The following is a 22,076-nucleotide window of genomic DNA, read 5'->3' as shown; positions in this document are numbered from 1 at the left end:
ACTTATTTGTGTTCCTGGCTGTTCTCCATTTTTTGTTCCATATTTAAATTTCTTGTAGAAAGTTTTGAAGATTGGTTGTCACTTGTTCACCAGTATCTCCTTTGCTAAGGACAGCAATATCATCAGCGAACTAAGCTACAGTTAGAAAATCTGATTTAAGTGTTGGTATATATATTTTTTTATTTTAATAAATTATTTTACGACGCTTTATCAAGCTTTATCAACATCTCAGGTTATTTAGCGTCTGAATGAGATGAAGACGATAATGCCGGTGAAATGAGTCCGAGGTCCAGCACCGAAAGTTACCCAGCATTTGCTCATATTGGGTTGAGGGAAAATCCCGGAAAAAACCTCAAACAGGTAACTTGCTCCGACCGGGAATCGAACCCGGGCCACTTGGTTTCGCGGCCAGACGCGCTAACCGTTACTCCACAGGTGTGGACTGTGTTGGTATATCATGAGTGTAAATTAAATAGAGAAAAGGGCCTAGAATGCTCCCTTGAGGTACACCTGCAGAAATATATCTAATCTGAGACTGTATACCTTCGTAAATTACTGAATAAGTTAGTCTTCTAAGAAATGATTGAATTAAACGATAGGATGTGTCAGAAAGATGGTTTTTCAGTTTGAATAAGAGGCCATCATGCCATACTTTATGGAACGCCTTTTCTGTATTAAGGAAAAGGCCTAGACAGATTTTTTTCTTTTCACAGGTATCAAGAATTATGTCAATCTTAAGTAATTGTTGCGGACAGGAATGCATTTTTCTGAATCCAATTTGAGTATCTGGTAACATTGATTCTAGATGTGTTAATAGTCTAGGTAATAAAAGACGCTCAAATATTAAAAAAAAAAAAGATGCAGAAGACTTCTAGGTCTGTAGTTAAATGAATCAGTTCGAATTTTATTTGGTTTAGAAATCATCACAATATTAGCGTGCTTCCATGATGAAGAAAAATATGATAAGCGTATCATTGCATTGTATATCTGTGTTAAAAATACTATAGCTTTTCTAGGCAGTTGCAAGAGGAGAGCTTGTGTTATATAGTCATTCCCAGGGGCTTTTTTTGCGGATTGTCTATTAATCGTGTTTCTAACTTCAATTGGAATGAATAGTTTACAAATTGGAGACAGTTGTAGAGGCTGGTCTAAAGTATTATTCATTTATAAAGTTATATTATCATCTTCATTGTCATTAGGCTTAAACTGGCTTTCTAAAATTTTGGAAAACATCTCAGTTTTATCATTCGGGCTTCTGAGCCATTGATTGTCATTTTGGTGCTGGTAATCATGTAGCGTATTAACACCGTGGACTCGGCAGCCACAACTTGGCACAACAGAAACTATTTTCTTTACGTAAAATAAATTATTTCGTAATTAATCATCAATCAATATCACCATAATCATCGTCGCCGCCTCGATGCCACCACAACCACATTCACCACCATCATCGCCACAACTGTTTAACATATTAAAAGTCTATTTCGTCTTCTGGTTGTTAATTTCGTACTCTCCTTGTCTCAAAGATCTTCCTCCATTAGGTACGCATGTCATCAGAGTAACATGCTATCATTTGTAAGCGATATACGAAATATTATTAAACGAGCGATTCTTGTAGCCCATATCAGTAAGTTTTATACTGAAAATGGACTTGAGGATTTTGATATAATGGAGTGAATCTACAGTTCTCGGGAGTGAGATAACTTTTTAGCTCGGTCTCGATTTTAGAAAAACTCATTTAGGATATTAAATAACCAAAATGAGTTCTACGAACTAGTAATTTACTAATAACAAAATAGGCTACATCTAAGGAGTGCATTTACAACTCGAACAAAGAAGTGATTTACGAAGCAATAATACTTCAACGAATACATGTTTGAGCGTATGCAAATTCCGGACAAAAACGTTTCTCATATTTGGACTCGTCATGGGTTAGTGAAAGGTAAACGTAAATTCCGGAATTAATATACCGTATGAAGTTAAGAGGAGAGAGTGGGAGGAAGAAATGAAGAACGCAGTGACGTTCACTCATCAGCTGTTTATAAGAGATGACCAGTTTATTACTAGTTGGAGTTACCTTGGTTCTTTCCGCATACATTCGTCTAGTGGGGCAGCACGAAGAGTAGAACTGCTGCGATTTTAACACAGAAGTTGGTCTTGTTTATTGTATGTTGACAATTCTACAGTTTTAACCGAAACCTTTATCGAGTTTTTAAGAAGAGTAAAAAGTGACCTAACTTTCTCTTGAGGTGAATGAACTGCGAAAAAGTCGCATTGTTGAAATTCGTGAAATTTTCGGGCATGTTCGCTGATAGAAGACTGTGCTCTTGCGTGTGCGGGTACGAGCTGTGAAGTTTTCTGAGGTCTCTGTGCAGTCTGTCTTATTCTGATGCTTTTGGTGTCAATATAGAATTTTTATATTTTGTGTTTTGTTAAGCTATGCCAAAACAAGTGAAATAATATTTATTACAACAATGGATTGAAATGATTCTATCTTTACCAGTGAGGGAAAAGTTATGTTATTTAAAATTTACTGTAAGCGTATATTTTTAACAATCACGCAATTACTGCGAACCCTTTTACAGTTTGGACAAAAAATCTAAAAAAAAAAAAAAAATTATTTCACGTATTCCAATAACCTAATATGGAGTTCTTAAAAACCTAAAAATCCTGCCTCTAGTGATAACATTTTCAAGTTCAAGAAAATTTCTCGTTTTTGTTTTGATAGAAATCATAGGAGGCAAATTTATTTTGCATAAATACGAAGTTGGAATATGTTATCAAAAATTTAAGGGATTCTTTTGCAAGCACGAGGTATTCTTTTGATATAAAACTGGTCTATGTTCTGCGAAAAAAGACTACTTTCAACATTCCAATCAGTATGTACAGATACGGAATTAAAATTTGGAGCGAATCTTGATGGGAGTCCATTTGTATGTAGGCAACAGTTTCACACGATTGTCCACAAGTAGCGTATATAAAGGGGCTCTTCTTTACTGCACATGCGCAGTGTGTCATAAGCGAAAAGTACACTACGGGAGCTCCTAACTTTATTTCCGTATGTGTACATATTTCAATGAGTTCTTCGCATTTTTTTTTTAATTTGTGCCAGTTGAACACTTTTGGTGATAGGCACTGATTTTTGATAAGATTACAGTTGTTTGCAATGTAACAGGGATTTGTTTTTCGAATGAGGTTAAGAACCAGTCTTGCCCAAAAGTGGGTCGCACCTTCCAAACGTTTGGGAACCACTGTTCTATCTTAACTACTATGTGGAAGACAAGGCGAAACGTCTCGAAACAAAATGGTGGTGGTGGTGGTGGTGGTGGTGGTGGTGGTGGTGGTGGTGGTGGTGGTGGTGGTGGTGGTGGTGGTGGTGGTGGTGGTGGTGGCGGCGGCGGGAGGGATAAAGTCATAAGAGTAACGAAAGAGATACAGCACGCGTTTCCAGCTAAGACATTAAAATAATATAAAGCATGAATTATGGCCAGCACAAATATCGTACAATGCTAGTATACGCTTAAAGGAAAAGTCTCATTTAAGGCAAACGTAAAATGGGCGATATTTTACAGATATGTAACAGTTTTTCCTCTTGCTTGTTGGCTTCGTTTCTACAAATAACTGAGCAGTCAGGGAACCAATATACATGTTTGATTGCCAACTGATGAGGGTGCAAAAATGAATTTACCCGTAGATTTTTCTGCCAATAAACTTTTCCGTCCCATGCATCCGAAATATTGAAGCTTTGTAGTCCCTATCAATAATAAAACGACAGTGTAAACTCTACACTGCTACCGTATTGAACAGACTTCGCAATTCTTGCACGGTATTCGTGGGTTATGTCTTAAGGCAGAAGATTTGGTTACCCATGAGACTTATTTTTCGTGCCCTATGTCTGAAAGAAAAAAAAAAATGAAAGTGAGATCGTAAGCGCGTGTTCGCCGGTATGGTCTTAACAATTCTTCTGTACACAATCAATAATTGTTGTCATCATGCATCATAGGAATGGGTCCAACTTTTGAAACCAACCAATGATAAACATTAAAAAACAGTGTAATTTCCTGGTGATGTGGTCAGAATACAACACAGGGCAAACACACAACACAGGACTCACACCCTAAACCCGTAGGATAAACGTAGGTCACTCTTTCCTGAAGGAGTTGAATCCGGATCCTCTGGATTTGTTGTTAGAAATGTTGTTATATAAGCTCTATGTAAACATATTTGTAAACGAACAATTTCAAACGATTACTGTGTCACAAGGACGTATAAATGACGGAAGTTCAATTCTTTAACTTTTGGCAAATTTATCAACAGTGATCTCACTAGAGGTTTTGATTTATCTAGAGAAAATCAAAACTCGAGTGGGATTTAATTGACTATTACACGATTAGAAGAAAGTATATCAAGATTAGAAGAAATAAAGTATTCTAATAGAATGGAGCCGCCATTTTCAGTTGACTGCCTATGTTGTAAACATATCACGATCGCAAAGCATGTTTTATAGTACCGTAAAGAATTTGTAGCTTGAATGTTGGCAAACAAAGAAACAAATGATAGGGAGGTGATAAAACAGAAGAAAGTATGTAAAGATTAAAAGAAATAAAGTATTCTAATACAATAAAATAGATATTGACTTACTAAAATTCTATTTCACTAATGTTACCTTCCCCATTTTCAGTCGACTATCCATGCAAAGCATGTTTTATAGTACCTTAAAGAATTTGCAGTTTGAAATGTTGGCAAACAAAGAAACAAATGGTAATGAGGTGATAAAAACGGAAGAAAGTATATAAAGATTAGAAGAAATAAAGTATTCTAATACAATAAAATAGGCATTAATCGACTTACTAAAATTCTATTTCACTAATGTTACCTTCCCCAAAATGTTTGAATGGAGCCGCCATTTTCAGGCGACTATCTATGCAAAGCAAGTTCTATAGTACCGTAAAGAATTTGCAGTTTGAAATGATGGCAAACAAAGAAATAAATGCTAGGGTAGTGATACACACAAACAAATGCTAGGGAAGCGATAAAATTGTGCCATAAGCAACCATGATTGGTTGAAAGACGTCCTTTCGTACCATTTTATTGGTACCTCAGCCTTAGATTTTCAGTTTTATAAAAGATGCTGCTTGTTGACTGTCAGTAACACACAATCTGAAAAAAAAATCTATGTTCGGTTCCTTCTAGTAAGGCACTGTCAAGTAAACCGAGAATACTTTCAAAACCACTGCAAATGCTCAACTTATTCAAATATTTGAGAGTTAGAATTTTTGTAGGCAAACTCAGCTTTCTCCAATCTTTCCTGTTTTCTGTCTTCCTCTTTGTTTCCTCATATGATCCATAATGTCTATCATTTGATTTCTTCTTCTTCTGCCTCGAACTCTTCTCCTGTTCACCATTCCTTCCAGTGCAGCCTTCAGTAGGCAGTTTCTTCTCAGCCAGTAACCCAACCAATTACTTTTCCTCTTCCTGATCAGTTTCAGCATAAAAACTATATGAGCAGATAATTAAGAATGCGAAAGGTAAATTAAGAACAGGAATCAATTTCCTGAGAACAACAGATATTCAAATACTGTAAGGAATGTGTGATATCAAATGGGGCAATGAAGCAACTGAAGTTGAAAATGTTGTGTAAAACATTTAGGCTATGCACGATAGAGAAAACTATATTTTTGATAACTAGGACCCGGATGTTCAGGCATTTGCATACTTATTCTGGAGAGTGTAACTACAGTATATACTTAAACATTATTTATACGAATTATCAATTTTTGTGTTTATTAAGCATGGTTTTAAGTAGCAGATAAATATATATTTTCAATACTTTAAGACCTATTCAAAAGATTTACAAGATTTTTCCCTCGTGAATGCAGAAAACAGGAAGCTGCATGGGAGAAAGAATATGTGAATCACCGTCCTGACACTCAAACATCAGATGCTTGGTCGCTGATTTGCTTAATTCCATACAAAAAATTTTTGTTAAATGCCCACCGAAAAGTTCAGTTATTTAGATCAACAGCACTTAATATTCCACTTCCACCTGCATCAGTGTTAATCCAATGGGAAACATGGCTCAATGCAGAATTATATTATGCTCAACACATACAGAATTATACTAAGCTCAGCACCTACAAGCAGTTAGAGAGATGGTTAATTCATTAGACTCGAATAATGATGTGTCTATTGAGACAGCTAAAAATATACTAACAATCAGTTGGAAGTGAATCTTGTATTTATATTTGCTCATTTTTCCGGTTTACCAAAAGCAATCACAGCACTCAAAACTATTGCCACTCCCTTACATGTGTCACTAGCTGCTTTTCAAGAAACAAAATCTAATCTGAGTTCTGTTCCTGGTAGTGTACAGCAGAAAGTAAAGGAAAAAGTGATAACATTATTTTTAAAAAGTCCAGCCATCATGGTAGTATAGTGGCCAGAGTGCTGGAATTATAATCCTGTGGACCTGGGTTCAATCCCCAATTTATAACTTGTGTTGGACAAGCCCATGGTTCAGAAAACACAGGGGTTTTCTCCGGAGCTCCGGTTCTCCGTTGGCATCCCAACAAATCTTCATCACCATCTCATGGCGGGTGTAGTTTAGATCAGTCTCCTAGGTGCACTCTGGGTGATAATGTTGGTAAATTGGTCTACACAATTTTCATGTGGGTGAATGGCGAACAGTCAAGTACTCACCATTAGTTAAAAAAGAAAAAAAAAATTAATCCTGGATTCCAACAGTTGTGCTATATTTTATACATTCTCGAAGGAAAAATCCTCCATCAAACTAAAAGATTTCTCTCTGACTGGGGAACAATTATTATTAACATCATTTAAATATGCCCCAATAACCTCGTGTGATGTGGAAAGAAGTTTTCCACGATACAAAAGAATTTTCAGGGACAACAGACTCAGTTTCTCAATTGAAAATCTCAGCCACGCATTGGTCATGAACTGCAATTCTTCACTGACTTTAGACAATGGTACCACCTCTGCTTCAACCTCTAAGAAATAATGTAAGCTTATACTATCTAGCATTATTACAGGGAACGAAATTTCTCTTCAATTACTAGTTCATAATTATTGGCATATTTTGCACTTTTTAAGGTCATATTTGCAGTTTCTTAGGGAATGAATGTCCAGGCCCAAAGTCATCCATGAGGCCTACTTGCTTGTTTAGATGACAGTGTGCAGACAGAAGTCCAGTTACTCATCTTAAGGTTCTTCTTTCCAAAGCCAGGAGTTTAAACAACTCACAGTTTCTCTCACTTGTTAGTGTTTAAATTGTATGAAAATAATTCTCTCAAAATTCTTCTCATTTCATTAGCATCACGTGTCAAACCTAAATGATACACAATAATCCATAGGACTATTGTATAAACTAAATCTCCTTCATCAATTCACGAGATAAACTACAATAATCACATCAATCAACATTTCATTTCAATGGGTCCCATTCCATTGCGGAATTAAGGAAATGATAAGGTGACTTTTCGCTAAGAAGGGAATCAATATAAAACAGAGCAAGAGGAACAATATATATCCAAATTAAACATAACATATACTCATAGAACACTAGCAAACATGACATAGGTATGCCAACAAAAATATGCTAACAAGTGATGGAAAATATTGTTAGAATGTAACTAGGCCTATATCCCTGATTTTCCAAACAAACAGCAGTACAGTTGCCTTAATTCGACTAGCCAGTCGTCATGAATGCCTGGCAGCACACCTTCATAAAATGTTGTTGTTTGCTAATGCCAGGCGTTTGGCAATAAAGTCATTTGATCTCTTGCACTACAATATTTTTCAAAGATATTATCATGACCAGCCACTGAAGCACAGATTTTGAGGTGTTCCGAATTCTTTCTTGGTTTGAGTTGCACAATGGACAGTTAGGGGACTGATATATTCCAATTCTATGCAGGCGTTTGGCCAAACAGTCATGGCCTGTTGCCAATCTAAATGCAGCTACAGACGATTTTCGTGGAAAATCGGGAATTAACTGTGGATTTTGATGCAGAGAGTTCCATTTTTTTCCCTTGAGATTGTGTTATTAAATTTTGTTTGTTGAAGTCTATGTAGATTTAATAAATCTTTTCACAGAGTAATACGTAGATTTAGTAACAGGTCTGTAAGTAGCAGTGCTGCCCTTCTTTGCTAAAGCATCCACATTCTCGTTTCCCAGGATTCCACAATGGGATGGTATCCATTGGAATACAATTCTTTTATTGAGTGATATTAATTGAGAGAGCATTTTAGTTATTTCTGCTGTTTGAGATGAAGTGTGTGTTTAGAGACTATTGATAGAATAGCTGCTTTGGAGTCTGACAATATAACTGCATTCTTAAATTTATTGTTGTGGTATAGAAAATTCCTGAGACTTTCACTTATTGCAATGATTTCACCATCAAAACTTGTTGTTCCATATCCAAGAGATCTATAAAGTGAGAAGAGACAGCACGTAACACCTGCACCGGCATTACGTGCTGTCTCTTCTCACTTTATAGATATAAGCTGAACTAAAGGGAGGGGCTACTCATCAATTAGCACTGGTCAGCTTGATGAGTTAATGATTGAATTTGGTATAATTTTCCTCTATCCAATACCCAATTCCCTCTTTACCCTTTCCTATCCAGTCCTCTGACTGAACTCTTACTTTCTTCGACCCTGACGGCATTAGAGCATTCGAGGCCTAGGGGTTCATTTCACTTTCCTTCCTCCTCTTTCTACTTTTCTGTTCCTAGTGCTGACCTGCTATGGCACTAAAATCGTCCTCCAGTGGCTTAAGGAGGGAAAGCTGGTGATCAACAAGATCTCCCAGCTAGGTCCAATGGACCCGTCAACCAACAGCAGGTGTGGTCCTCCAGACATTCTGGGGGTTGTGTGTGAATGAAGTAGCCACCAAAACGTTAAAATATGGTGTTCACTTAAATCGGCTACAACTTGCCATTTTCACCTTCATAAAATAAACATCTACAATTCTCCAGAACGTGTACTATGCAAGAAGCAAGAATCTAGAACGGATAGGTATCATGTCCTCCAGTGTCAAACCATTTCAAAGATCCAAGTCAGTAGCTTTGTGTGGCTCTGGAAAGGCAGAAGGAAATACTTCCGCAAGCATTAGCACATAACTAGAGACCAGATTTTAAAGAGAAAATTTTTCATCAAAAAAGGACAAAAGGGAAAGTTATAGCAAAAAAAAAAGACTTGAAAAAGGACTATATTACTCCCCAGAACACACTTCAGCACTTTCATGGAAATATATAGCACACACAATCTTACATTTATCTCTTCACAACATAAGGAAAGTGTTATATTTGATATAGACAAAAAAGGACTTCAAAAAGGACTATATTACTCCCTCAAAAGGGTGCTACTTAAATTCAAAACACACTTCAGCACATTCATGGATACACATAGCACACACAAGCTTATATTTATCGCTTCACAACATAAGGAAAGTGTTGTATTTGGTCACATTCAACATTTCAATATGATTCTGCCTCTTTGAATGCAGAATGTCTTTATAAACAGAAAATGACCGCTCAACATCAACTGAAACCAGAGGTGAAAATTTTCTTATTATCCTGAATTCTAAATCAACACACTTTATTAGTTTTTCAATGAATGGAATCAGAAGAAGAACAATATTTATTTTCGCTTGCTCAGGAAGTTATAGGCCTATAGGAAAATTATCTAAATGAGTTCGTGATATTATCAAAAAAGACCAAAATAAGAGTTTTTTTTAAAGGGGAAAAAAAAGGGAAAAAAGAGGAAGTCAAAACCACATAATTTGGCTGGTGGAAGATAGTTCTGAACATCGTAATTAATTATTTCAGTGTTTCGTGTTGAAATAAAAAAAAAGGGGGATTCCCTTTAAAATTCGGTCTCTACAAATAACTAACTACAATAATGATGAAAGAGATCACTTTGGAAAATAAATCTCCATTTCCCCGAAGAGAAACACATGATAATGGCAGTGGCATACACAGGGAATTTTTTTTTCTTTTTGTGTTATTAATAGACTCTGATGCTTTTCCAATTCACTGCGGGCTAAAGCAGGGAGATGCACTATCACCTTTACTTTTTAACTTCACTTTAGAATATGCCATTAGGAAAGTTCAGGATAACAGGCAGGGTTTGGAATTCAACGGGTTACATCAGCTTCTTATCTATGCGGATGACGTGAATATGTTAGGAGAAAATCCACAAACGATTAGGGAAAACACGGGAATTTTACTGGAAGCAAATAAAGCGATCAGTTTGGAAGTAAATCCCGAAAAGACAACGTATATGATTATGTCTCGTGACCAGAATATTGTACAAAATGGAAATATAAAAATTGGAGATTTATCCTTCGAAGGGGTGTAAAATTCAAATATCTTGGAGCAACAGTAACAAATATAAATGACACTCGGGAGGAAATTAAACGCAGAATAAATATGGGAAATGCGTGTTATTATTCGGTTGAGAAGCTTTTGTCATCTAGTCTGCTGTCAAACAATCTGAAAGTTAGAATTTATAAAACAGTTATATTACCGATTGTTCTGTATGGTTGTGAAACTTGGACTCTCACTCTGAGAGAGGAACATAGGTTAAGGGTGTTTGAGAATAAGGTGCTTAGGAAAATATTTGGGGCTAAGCGGGATGAAGTTACAGGAGAATGGAGAAGGTTACACAATGCAGAACTGCATGCACTGTATTCTTCACCTGACATAATTAGGAACATTAAATCTAGACGTTTGAGATGGGCAGGGCATGTAGCACGTATGGGCGAATCCAGAAATGCATATAGAGTGTTAGTTGGGAGACCAGAGGGAAAAAGACCTTTGGGGAGGCCGAGACGTAGATGGGAGAATAATATTAAAATGGATTTGAGGGAGGTGGGATATGATGATAGAGACTGGATTAATCTTGCACAGGATAGGGACCGCTGGCGGGCTTATGTGAGGGCGGCAATGAACCTTCGGGTTCCTTAAAAGCCATTTGTAAGTAGGTAAGTAAGTTATTAATAGACATCAGATTTTAGACAAAACCCTATTTTCTTCCTGAAGAGAGTGACCCATTGTGAGTTGTATTAACATGTTTCATAGATTGTTATGAGTAGACTTCATTGAATTGCCACACGCAGCATGCAATCAGGTTGCAGATGTACGGTAGTATAGAGGAGGTGAGCGACCGCCTGGTCTCATAGTATAAGCAGTTCATGTTAAGAGGTGTGACTGGTCCAAACAGATAGAGCAGTAACAGCTAATGTATACCTATGTAAGCACTTGTTTTTGCATTACTGTGGTTGGAATAGTCAAAGCTTAACATTTGTGCAGTGCAGACAAGAATTAAATCAAACATACTACAATAAGAGTGTTGCTGTTCCAAATAATTGCCCCTGGAATACCCTTACCCCTGCAGCCAGTCTTGACCCGTTGGGGAGCGTGGTTGGATGCTGTTCATTATTATGCAGAACATTAGGCAAAATAATGGAGGTAAATGATAGCACAGACAGTTCCGCTGTTGCAGCTGTAAAATCATTGCTTTCTGAACAGCTATCGGAATATATTCTGTTCATTGATTCTAATTTTAAAATCGTGTCCAAAAGCATCATCCTGTTAGAATCGTCTAAACTACAACTCTCAGAAGCCCTTAACATAGTGTATAAAATATCACAAACCGTTATCCAAAATAACAATTCACTAATTTCAGAAAAAATGAAATGTAAGTTGAGAAACATTATTGCTAAAAATTCTGCCTATTCACAACTTCGTATTATAAATTATGTACTATCAGGTCACGACAAGACATCTGAAATTGGTGTACTAAAAAGTAGTGATTTTCCGTTCTTCAAATATGTATGTATTACATCGTGTGATGTTGAACGTACATTTTCCCAAAATAAAAACTGTTTAAGTGGCCATCGCAGGAGGTTACTTTGCAATCGGTCAAAATATACGTAACTCTTCACTGCAATGCACATATTCAAGGATGATGTGAGATCTTACATTAAATTTTAAGAGTTAATATATCTCACTATAAAATAATTGTGTATTTACATGTTTAGACATTTCCCACTTCAATGATCATTCATTATATTTCTTGAATATGGGGTACAGGTTTTATTGTAATCGCAGTATACTGCTCATTGTTTACATCAGAGGCATACTCCATCCGTTGTACGCTCCCTTGTCATACAGTCTATACCGCGTGCACAGTAAACCTTGCGATTCTCATGGCAATTCCACGAAGTCTAGTTATGAGTAATAATACTAGTTTTATAGAGCCTAAAAATATATATTTTGATGTTAGAATCTATTTTAACCTATTTTATTTTAAAATGTTAACACAATTTTTTCTGTATTATTTTCTCTTAACCATGAATTGACAGGTATTATTTTCTCTTTTGAAGATAAGGCGACTTTCATCTCCTGTGCTAAGGATGACTCCTTTCACATCGAAGTGGCTTACATCAGGTCACATTTTACATTCTTGGTTTTTGTGTTTGCTTTTTTGGAAATTGCAGGGAAACCAATTTATAAGCAACTTCACCTTCTAACTCACGAGGAGAAACTTAGCTTAGCACCTGTAGCAGTCAGAGAAAAAGTACTGAATCCTGAACTTACCGATCTCAATGTAGCAGCGAATGTTTTGTCTGGGAAGTCTAACAGACAAAAAAGTGTAAATTGTCTCTTGATAATTTGGAAAAGTTACCGGTTATGTATTGAGAGTGCAACTATGAAAAGTGAATGTGGTTAAAAGGAATTAAACTTAATACAAAATTACGGAATAAAATATTGCTTCAATTGTGTATCATCATAACATTTTAGTATAGCAGTATACAGACAGCTGGGGAAATATACTTTTAACAAGATTTTTGTAAGATGCTTAATACTCCACTGTAATAGTAGATATAAGAGATTTTATTAATTTTGAGTAAGACGAGATGAAAAGTCATTTTGGATATGAATATTAGAGCCTATTTTTAAGTTTTAAAGTCTGTGTCGTAGTTTTATTGTGATTATTTAAGGCACATAAAAGTTAATTTTTAGAGCCTATAAATCCAAAGTCTAGTTGTCAGCAATAAACACGAAAGGTGACACAGAGATGCTTCAAGAAATATTATGCAGGTTTTTATCATAAACGTGACTGAGTTATGACAAAAGTATCCTAGCAAAGATTGTCTATTTCTGCGATAAAAACGAAAAAAGGATATCTAAAGAGTATTTTAAAGAAAAATAATTCTGAAGGTATTAGTTTGCAAAAGAATAGGGAGACAAATTATTTGGGAGGCACAGTAATCTGAAATCCTATTATTTTCTTTAATGATCTATTAAATTAAAATCATCAGTACCAGTTGCAGAAGAGACAGCTCTGCAGTATATATTGACTACACCCCAACTCTTGCTACTAGCAACAGGCATCTATAATGAACACCGATCAAAATACCCCTCATTTCTCATGAAAAACAACAACTGAAAAGACTACATTGGACTATAGTGGACTTTAGTTATCAGCAAACAGTTGGATACATTAAGAAGATTGATTGATTGATTTAATGGTCTACAGCAGCGTTGTCAGACACAGCCTAAACGGAGCGGAGCGCTCCACTATAACTCATTGCGTGCTCCGGTGCTTCCACAGACATAAGCAAATTCAAGCTCCGAATGGACGTCTCTAGCACCACAACCGGTTTCGGAGCTTACAACTCTGACACTACAGGTCTACAGGATTATAGATGACTGGGTTTCCTTAATTATTTCAAACATTCAATTTATTTAAGTATAGCAGGCAGGGGTGAATAATTTTGATATACTCAAAGAAATGTTCAATAAATTACCATAGTGTGCGAATGTTTGTGAACAACGTGATTTGCTTTTACTGTATATTAAATAAAGTTCTGCAATTTAACCAGGTGTCTATACAACAGAACCCCGATTATCCGTCACTCTATTAACTGACTGGTGGGTTACCTGTGTCTTTCTCTCAGTTTTTTTTTCTGCAAAAATATATGAAGTACTGTACATTGTATTAGCACGTTATTTTTTTCTAGAGAGTGAAACTACAAGCCTTTTTCCTTACACAGTATGGTCTACTGTTCGAATTGTCATACTGTATAAATTTCTACATACAATATCTTCTACAGGTGTCAAAAGAAATCTTGTTGTGCTAAATATCGAAAAAAAAAGTGTAAATAATTGAGTGGTTTGGGGAAAGAGACACTATGGCTCATCTTGCATCAGAATACAGATTGGAGTGTATGAAGTATGTAAATCTACAATACGAGATCTCCACTATTCATATATTTCCACAGACAGCCATTACAAGGAGTTTCCTTGTCCTTTAAAAACCCTTCATTGACAACTAGACTTACATTAGTGAAATTCTGATCCACTACCTAGCATGTTAAATACAAGACTATGGAGGAAATTACGGAAGTGTAGATATTATTCACTAAATTTACGAAAATCTTTTATGGTACAGATTATCGGATTTTTTTGACTAACCGTTCAGTCCATCCCCTTCATTAACATAGATAATTGAGGTTCTACTGTACACTGATAGTCCCGCACCATGGCATCGTGGTCTAAGGCATCCTGCCTAGGACTCACATTACGGAATGTGCGCTGGTTCGAGTCCTCATGGGGGAAGAAATTGTCTCATGAAATTTTGGCCAGTGTATGGGACCAGTGCCCACCCAGCATCGTGATGCACTTGGGGAGCTACGATAGGTAGCGAAAATCCGGTTTCGCAAACCAGCTATAATGGCTGGGAGGATCATCATGTTAACCACATAATACCTCTGCTTCGGCATGTGGCCGACTGGTCGGTCTTGGCCCTTCATGGGCTATAGTGCCATGGATTCACTTTTACTATACAATGATAAGTATGAGCTCAATAGAACTGATATATTTGTAGTTAAATATTGAAAGCAGAAGGCAAATCATTTGGAGAATTTGTTGATAAATGAATAAAATCATTGTGGTTACTAGTTTTCAACACAGTTAATGAAAGTCTTTTTCCCTTCCTCCCCCCAAAAATACAATCTTCTAGTGTGGAGTACGAGAAGAAGTATGTAAGAACTATATGTTAACACATGTTGTATGCTGATGTTTGATGACTGAAAAATAATGCAAGATTGATTGATTTGTATAAAATTTTCTTTTTTATACCCCATTCTTTGTATAAAACTGAGTTAACTAACAAAGGCTGATTTACAAAGGATACAATTATTATTATTATTATTATTATTATTATTATTATTATTATTATTAACAGCTTTATTTCGCCATGGATGCTGCAAATACAATGTCGTGTGCAAATATTACTCCTAATTAAGATTGTGTACGAGTGCACGGCATTATATGATGAAAATAAATCACGAAACTTTAACGGAATTGCTGTCACATTTTTAATCTAAGTACGATATTAGAAAATTTTAAATAAAAAAACCTGACCCTAGACATATGGTAGTTACCAATGGTTCATAATAATAAAGTTATAAGTCAAATTAAAAAGAATTTGTAGTAATTATGTATCAATGTAAGCAATATCTCAAAAATAATAATTTATGAATTTACAACTTACCAATATAAGTTGATCAGAATCTGTATTTGGAACTATGATCTTCTAAGGCTGATTTCACTAGCAAAATGAACACCTGAAAAAAGAAGATATATAATATAATAATTTGTACTTAATCAATTGAAATGGAATACAAAAATTAAATAGAACATTTCCAATTTCAACGGACATGAATAACAAACAAGATATCCTTCCATCAGTCTGACAATTCCCCCCCCCCTCTTTGAGAAAAGTACATTGATTATTTTGTTTCCTACATCTATTAATACAGGGCTTTTTCACATCCTTAGGGAGGGTTTACTCTAAGCCCATTTTTAGATTTTGTCTAGCACATATTAATTGTTGGCTAGAGTTAGCATGATGTTGGACTTTCACATATAACTGAAGACATTGCATTGATAACACTCAAAACATTCACGTCTTAGATAACAGTTGAGGACTATAGTTTCCATGCCACATTGGAGCTGCATGCATTAGTCATTTTATACGGTAAAATGGGGCCTAAGGGGTAGTATGTGGTCCTGTGGGGTTTTAACCTACTTAAAATCTCAGGAAAAGCCATTTATTCCTACCAAGTCCAATATATGCACGTCCTCGTCATGGTCCCTGGTTAACACTAAGCATATGGGCAAAAAAAAGCAAGTTCCCGACACTATAATTGGGACCCTTTGGCTGTGAGAGAAAACCCAGACAGAAAATCATCGTCCGTACAGGACAGCTGTGCAGTTGGGCATAGCGGTTAGTGGCCCCAGCCCAGAAAACCCTATTGCTCAGAAACTTGAAGGAAAATTAGTCAGACAGCTAAAATTATGGGGATCTGGAAAAGCGAAAAAGGTACATGATTTACAGATTTGCACATGGAACGTGTTGACATCATGAAGGACATCAGAAAGCTTGGAGTTAAGAACTGATGGACAGTGGCCAAGGATAGGGACTCATGGCAAAGGATCCTGAAAGACACCGAGGCTCGACCTGGGCTGTAGTGCTACTGATGATGATGTCGATGTGCTAAAATCTGTGATATTACAACTAGTGAAATAGCTTTCCTCCCTTTTTCTTCAGGGAAGGTATTTAAATAATCTTTATGCATTAATTCTTGTAATACACTGAGAGATAAAAAAATGCAAACTGTCTCCACAATTTTTATTTTTTTGAGAGTAGTATTTCCCTACACCTTTTTTCTACTTCAAGGGATGGTTTATGCATTCCAGATTGTTTCGTGAAATCAATCTTGTCACTTATAAATAACAACTTTCATATGTTAAAATGAAAACTAACTAGCGAAATACCTAGTTGACTTGTTTCGCCTTCATAGCAGCCATTTTCAGAACTAGTGAGATCCTTTCTTCTTCCGGTTTGTTCATTTGTTTTGTGTTGGGTAGTCTGGAGTGAAATAGGGGGTGTGTTCTGAAATGTAGTTGTGTATTAAGCTAGGGTTCCCATTTTATTTTGTTTGAAAACAGGGACATTCGAAAAATAGCTCACTACAAACATAGGAAAAAATCTCAACATTATCAACTAATTAAAGATTAATTCTAAAGTACTAAACTAAAGTACCTACTATTGAACTAGTTGTGTTTTATTTTCATCACAGCATTGTAATTTTACGCATCTTTTTTCACATATAGATATTATGTTCAATGTTCTGCTGAAGTAGATGCAGTCATTTATTTTCTGCTGAAATAGATGCAGTCATTTTTTCTGCTGAAGTAGATTCACAGTGAATATTATATTTACACTACCTGTGTATTTGTTCAAGAAGTTTGGGCTCTTTCAACAGTACATTTATCAACCAGCAGGATATCGTACAACAAATTTTGATGTGGAAATAATGGCTATTCATATCTCACTCCAACACCTACTATACAGAATAGATAAATTTCAAAATGCTGTCATTCTCTCTGATTCTAAAGCAGCATTATATGCAATAAATTCATATAAAATGATGTCAATTCAAATTAAAGAATGTCACAAAATGATCCAACAACTTCAAAAACTACAGAAAAGAATTCAATTGCAATGGATACCTGCACATTACGGAATTGCTGGAAATGAAACTGCTGACTTTCTTGCCCAAAAAGGATCCAATTTAATTCAGAATACAAATACAAGCCTACCTTTTACATCCATCAAGAGACTAATTAAAAATAATTATAAAATCAAGCAAAACCAAGCACTATGTACCAAAGCCAAAGATAAAAAATGGAGCATTTTAATAAAAAAAAACAGAAATCATTCCAGAAATCCCACGTAAATCTGCAGTAGCAAAATTCAGACTGCTTACAGAACACGATTATTTGGCCAAACACTTGAATAAAATAGGAATTTACACAAATCCAAATTGCCCTCTATGCAACAAAGAAGAAGAAATGAGTGAAGATCATCTCATAACCTGTGAAGTTCTACCTGATGGATCCACCACAGAGAAATATTGGAGAGCAAGAACGCTAATGGCTTCGTTGCCAAAGCCCGGCATTAGATAACAACATTACATTGAAAAGTTCAACACACGTTAACTTGCTAAAATTGGTTTTTACCATTATTAATGCTGTAATCTGTCTCTAGTATTTGGTAGGATATTCACAAGCAAAAGCCTTTTTTCTTTTTTTTTTTTGAGATCGAAAAAAGTAGGAAATTTTCCCATCCCAAAAAATGTTTTGGGACAGTAGAACTTTTTGCAAAAAACGGGACTGTCCCAGGTAAAACGGAACAAATGGGATCCCTAGTATTAAGCATATACAACGAATTCTGTCACTTAACATTTTTAGGTCAAGAAAAAGTCGCAACAACAATTTCCTTGGTTATGAACAGGGAAAGGATTTATATGTAAATACATATTTACTTATAAAGCTAATATAATTTATATTTTGCATTATCTTTATGTTTCACAATGTGTAGGGTTGAAAAATCCTACTTTTATTTTCCATATTTTTCCATATTTTAGAGTTTAGTACATATTTTCGTTAATTTCCATATATTTTCCATATTTCATATAAAACAGTCCATATTATATTAGGTTTAACAATAAAACAAAACAAAATTCCATTAACTTTTAAAAATACATTTCAACAATAGAGATTTAAACACATGTTCAGTAATCCCTTTAACATCAGAGTTATTTGAAAATTAGCAGTCCTATCAACAATGGGAAAGTAAGTTACAAAACTGTATTAATTTAATTTAAAATTTTTAACAGACTTCAGTTGTGCAGCTCAACAGTTAAATGCCAGTCAGAGTACACATAGGTTCAGTTTTGTAAATCATACTATAAAGACGGTAAATATGCCAAAAGTACGTCATTCAGTCAATTTAAAATCAAAACTAACAAGTTACATTTCAGAATTTAAAGAAGATGGTTTATCAACTGACAATAAAATATTATTTTGTAATTTGTGTCAGTGTGCAGTATCATCTACACAAAAGTTCCTGGTGCAACAACACATTACAACTAGTAAACATCAGGCCAACAAACAACTAAATTCCAAGCAGAGACAATTGTTTTTAACACAACCAACAACATCGAATGTAAGATCTGAGTTTAACATCGACCTGTGCCGTTCTCTCATCTCTGCTGATATTCCTCTCTACAAACTAAAGAATAAGGTCTTCAGGGAATTCCTTGAAAAATATACTCAACATACAATCCCGGATGAGTCAACACTTAGGAAGACGTATGCTCCATCCATCTACGATGAGACAATACAGAAGATAAGAGATGAAATTAAAGATAGTTCAATTTGGGTTTCCATTGATGAGACTCCCGACAAAGAAGGTAGACTTGTTGGTAATGTAGTTATCGGTTTGTTAAGTGAACAATATTCTGAACGAATTCTTTTACATTGTGATGTTCTAGAAAAGTGCAATAACAAAACTATAGTTAAACTGTTCAACGAAGCTATGGGTATCCTGTGGCCAAAGGGTATTATGTACGATAATGTGTTATTCTTTATTAGCGATGCTGCCCCTTATATGGTCAAAGCTGGACAAGCATTATCTGTTGTATATCCTAAATTGACTCATTTTACTTGTGTGGCGCATGCATTTCATCGTGTGGCAGAAGTGGTCAGAGACAATTTCCCTAAAGTAGATTTGTTGATTTCATCAGTGAAAAAAGTATTTCTCAAAGCTCCCAGTAGAGTTAACGTGTTGAAAGAAATGTACCCTGAAATTCCATTGCCACCAAAGCCAATTTTAACTAGATGGGGTACATGGCTAGAAGCAGTTGAATATTATGCCGAACATATAGACTCTATTAACAATGTTCTCCTTGCATTGGACTCTGAAGATGCAGTCTCAATTGATACTGCGAAAACAGTTACCTGTGACATAAGTGTGAAGAATGACTTAGCTCACATTCAGCATACATTTTCATGCATCATAAAAACGCTCAAAAGTCTCCAAAATAGGCACCTTTCACTATCTGAAAGTTTTGAAATTATAAATAGTACTGTGGAACAACTGAATCGTGGTAGAGGTAAAGTTGCAGATGCAGTAAGAGCTAAGGTGGACACTGTACTTTCAAAAAACCCTGGATATGAAGAACTACAAAAGGTTGTTGCTGTGATGAGTGGTGAATCAACAGTGAAGATTAACTTGGACTTATCCCCAGCAGACATTGTGAAATTGAATTATGTACCAGTTACTTCTTGTGACGTCGAACGCTCTTTTAGTCAGTATAAATCTATCCTCAGAGACAATAGAAGAAGATTCACTTTTCAGCACTTGAAAGAAATGTTTGTAACCTATTGTTATGGTAACAGACAATAAAAATTGTGTTTTGTTGAAACTACATTGGAAGATAAGGTACGTCCATTATATTTTTTGTTTAGTTTGATTAAAATGTACCAATATTTAACGTACATAGTCATTTTTTTATAATTTTAAGTCCATATTTAATTCCATATTTTGGTAAAAATCCATATTTAATTCCATATTTTGGTAAAAATAACTACATATATATTTACATATTTCATATATTTTTAGTCCATATAAATCCGTTCCCTGGTTATGAATATGGTCATAGTCTACGCTATGTTGGTTGTGTATTAAGGATTCTCAATACACAACTAAATTTTAGAACACACACCATATTTGACTCCACACTACCCAACACAAATGCACCCCATAGCAAAACAACTGAAGAAACCAGAAGAAGCAAGGACTTCACTAGTTCTGAAGATGGCTTCTATGAAGTCGAAACTGTCCACACCTGTGGAGTAATGGTCAGCACGTCTGGCCGCGAAACCAGGTGGCCTGGGTTCGAATCCCGGTCGGGACAAGTTACCTAGTTGAGGTTTTTTCTGGGGTTTTCCCTCAACCCAATACGAGCAAATGCTGGGTAACTTTCGGTGCTGGACCCCGGACTCATTTCACTGGCATTATCACCTTCATATCATTCAGATGCCAAATAACCTTGATGTTGATACAGTGTCGTAAAATAACCCAATAAAAAAAAATGAAGTCGAAACTAGTCAACTAGGTATTTTACAACTTAGTTTTCATGTTAACACATGAAAGTTGCTATTATATCCATATTCATAAGTGATACAAAGAGTTAAAAGTGTGTAATCAAGGTGTAAAATCTTGTACTTCCAGCAATAAATTTTACAAGCTGCTAATGATTTCGTTGTTAATCCTTGTCATATGCCATGTTTTTATTTGACAGAATTGCAGTTGTTTAAACTTCTGAGTCACTCTAAAACTGAATTCTGTCACCTAATATGTTTTTCAGTCCAGAAAAAGCTGCAAGGGCAATTTTCTTGGTTACAAATATGTGCGTAGTACAGGGTTCACCAGGAAAATGGGCGATTTTAAAGTATGCGCTACAGAAATATTGTAGCCGATAGAGAGTGCCATTATTTGTTGTTATATTGCCGACACTATGTCATTTACACAGCCTTACATGATCAGTCGCCATGGAATAATGGAACAGTGCACAGCGTGCATAAGCAATCAGATGTAACAAATGAAATAGCAAAATTTCAAACAATTTTGTGGAGCAATAAAAAGAACATTGAGTGAAAAGATAACAAGACACTCAATTAGAATTATATGTCAAACTCCAATGCCAGAAGAAAAAGCAAGTGAAATTGATATTGGGAAAAATACTCACCATAATAGGGTCACTGATGGGAAGAATTCACTTGATATCTTGCTGTATTCATGTAACACATGAACCTTAGTTTCTTCAGTTCCCTATAAACAGAAAAATATCACACTTTTTATTCGAATTATACATTACAACTCATCATGCGAAAAAAATTGGCTATACACCTCGCAATAAGAAATTAAATTATACTTGTACTTAAAGTAACTGACTTCTCAATTAAAATGAAGCATACATAACGGCAGAATGCTTGACTTTAATAGGACAAAACAAACTGAACTATAGATCATCAGAAAAACAATCTTTGGCATGACCTTACAAATGTAAATACGAATATACCAGACTGCAACTAACCATTAGGTCCAAAGTCTGCTCTGGATGACGAAAA

General features: G+C 35.5%; 1 protein-coding gene across 2 annotated transcripts in view; it reads right to left on the bottom strand.

Moving 5' to 3' along the window:
* LOC138697635 (protein bric-a-brac 2-like) overlaps positions 1-22,076 on the bottom strand; it is a 519,146-nt gene that overhangs the window by 474,507 nt on the left and 22,563 nt on the right. For both annotated transcript variants that reach the window (XM_069823054.1, XM_069823055.1), the window contains exons 2-3: positions 21,695-21,777; positions 15,586-15,658 (exon numbers count right to left, since the gene is read on the bottom strand). The gene's annotated coding sequence lies outside the window, so the exon portion shown is untranslated. The remainder of the gene's footprint in view (positions 1-15,585; positions 15,659-21,694; positions 21,778-22,076) is intronic.

This window comes from Periplaneta americana, chromosome 4, assembly GCF_040183065.1.
Source record: "Periplaneta americana isolate PAMFEO1 chromosome 4, P.americana_PAMFEO1_priV1, whole genome shotgun sequence".
NCBI classification, from domain to species: domain Eukaryota; kingdom Metazoa; phylum Arthropoda; class Insecta; order Blattodea; family Blattidae; genus Periplaneta; species Periplaneta americana.
Note: the sequence above shows the minus strand (reverse complement) of the source record. Positions and strands in the feature narration are given on the sequence as shown.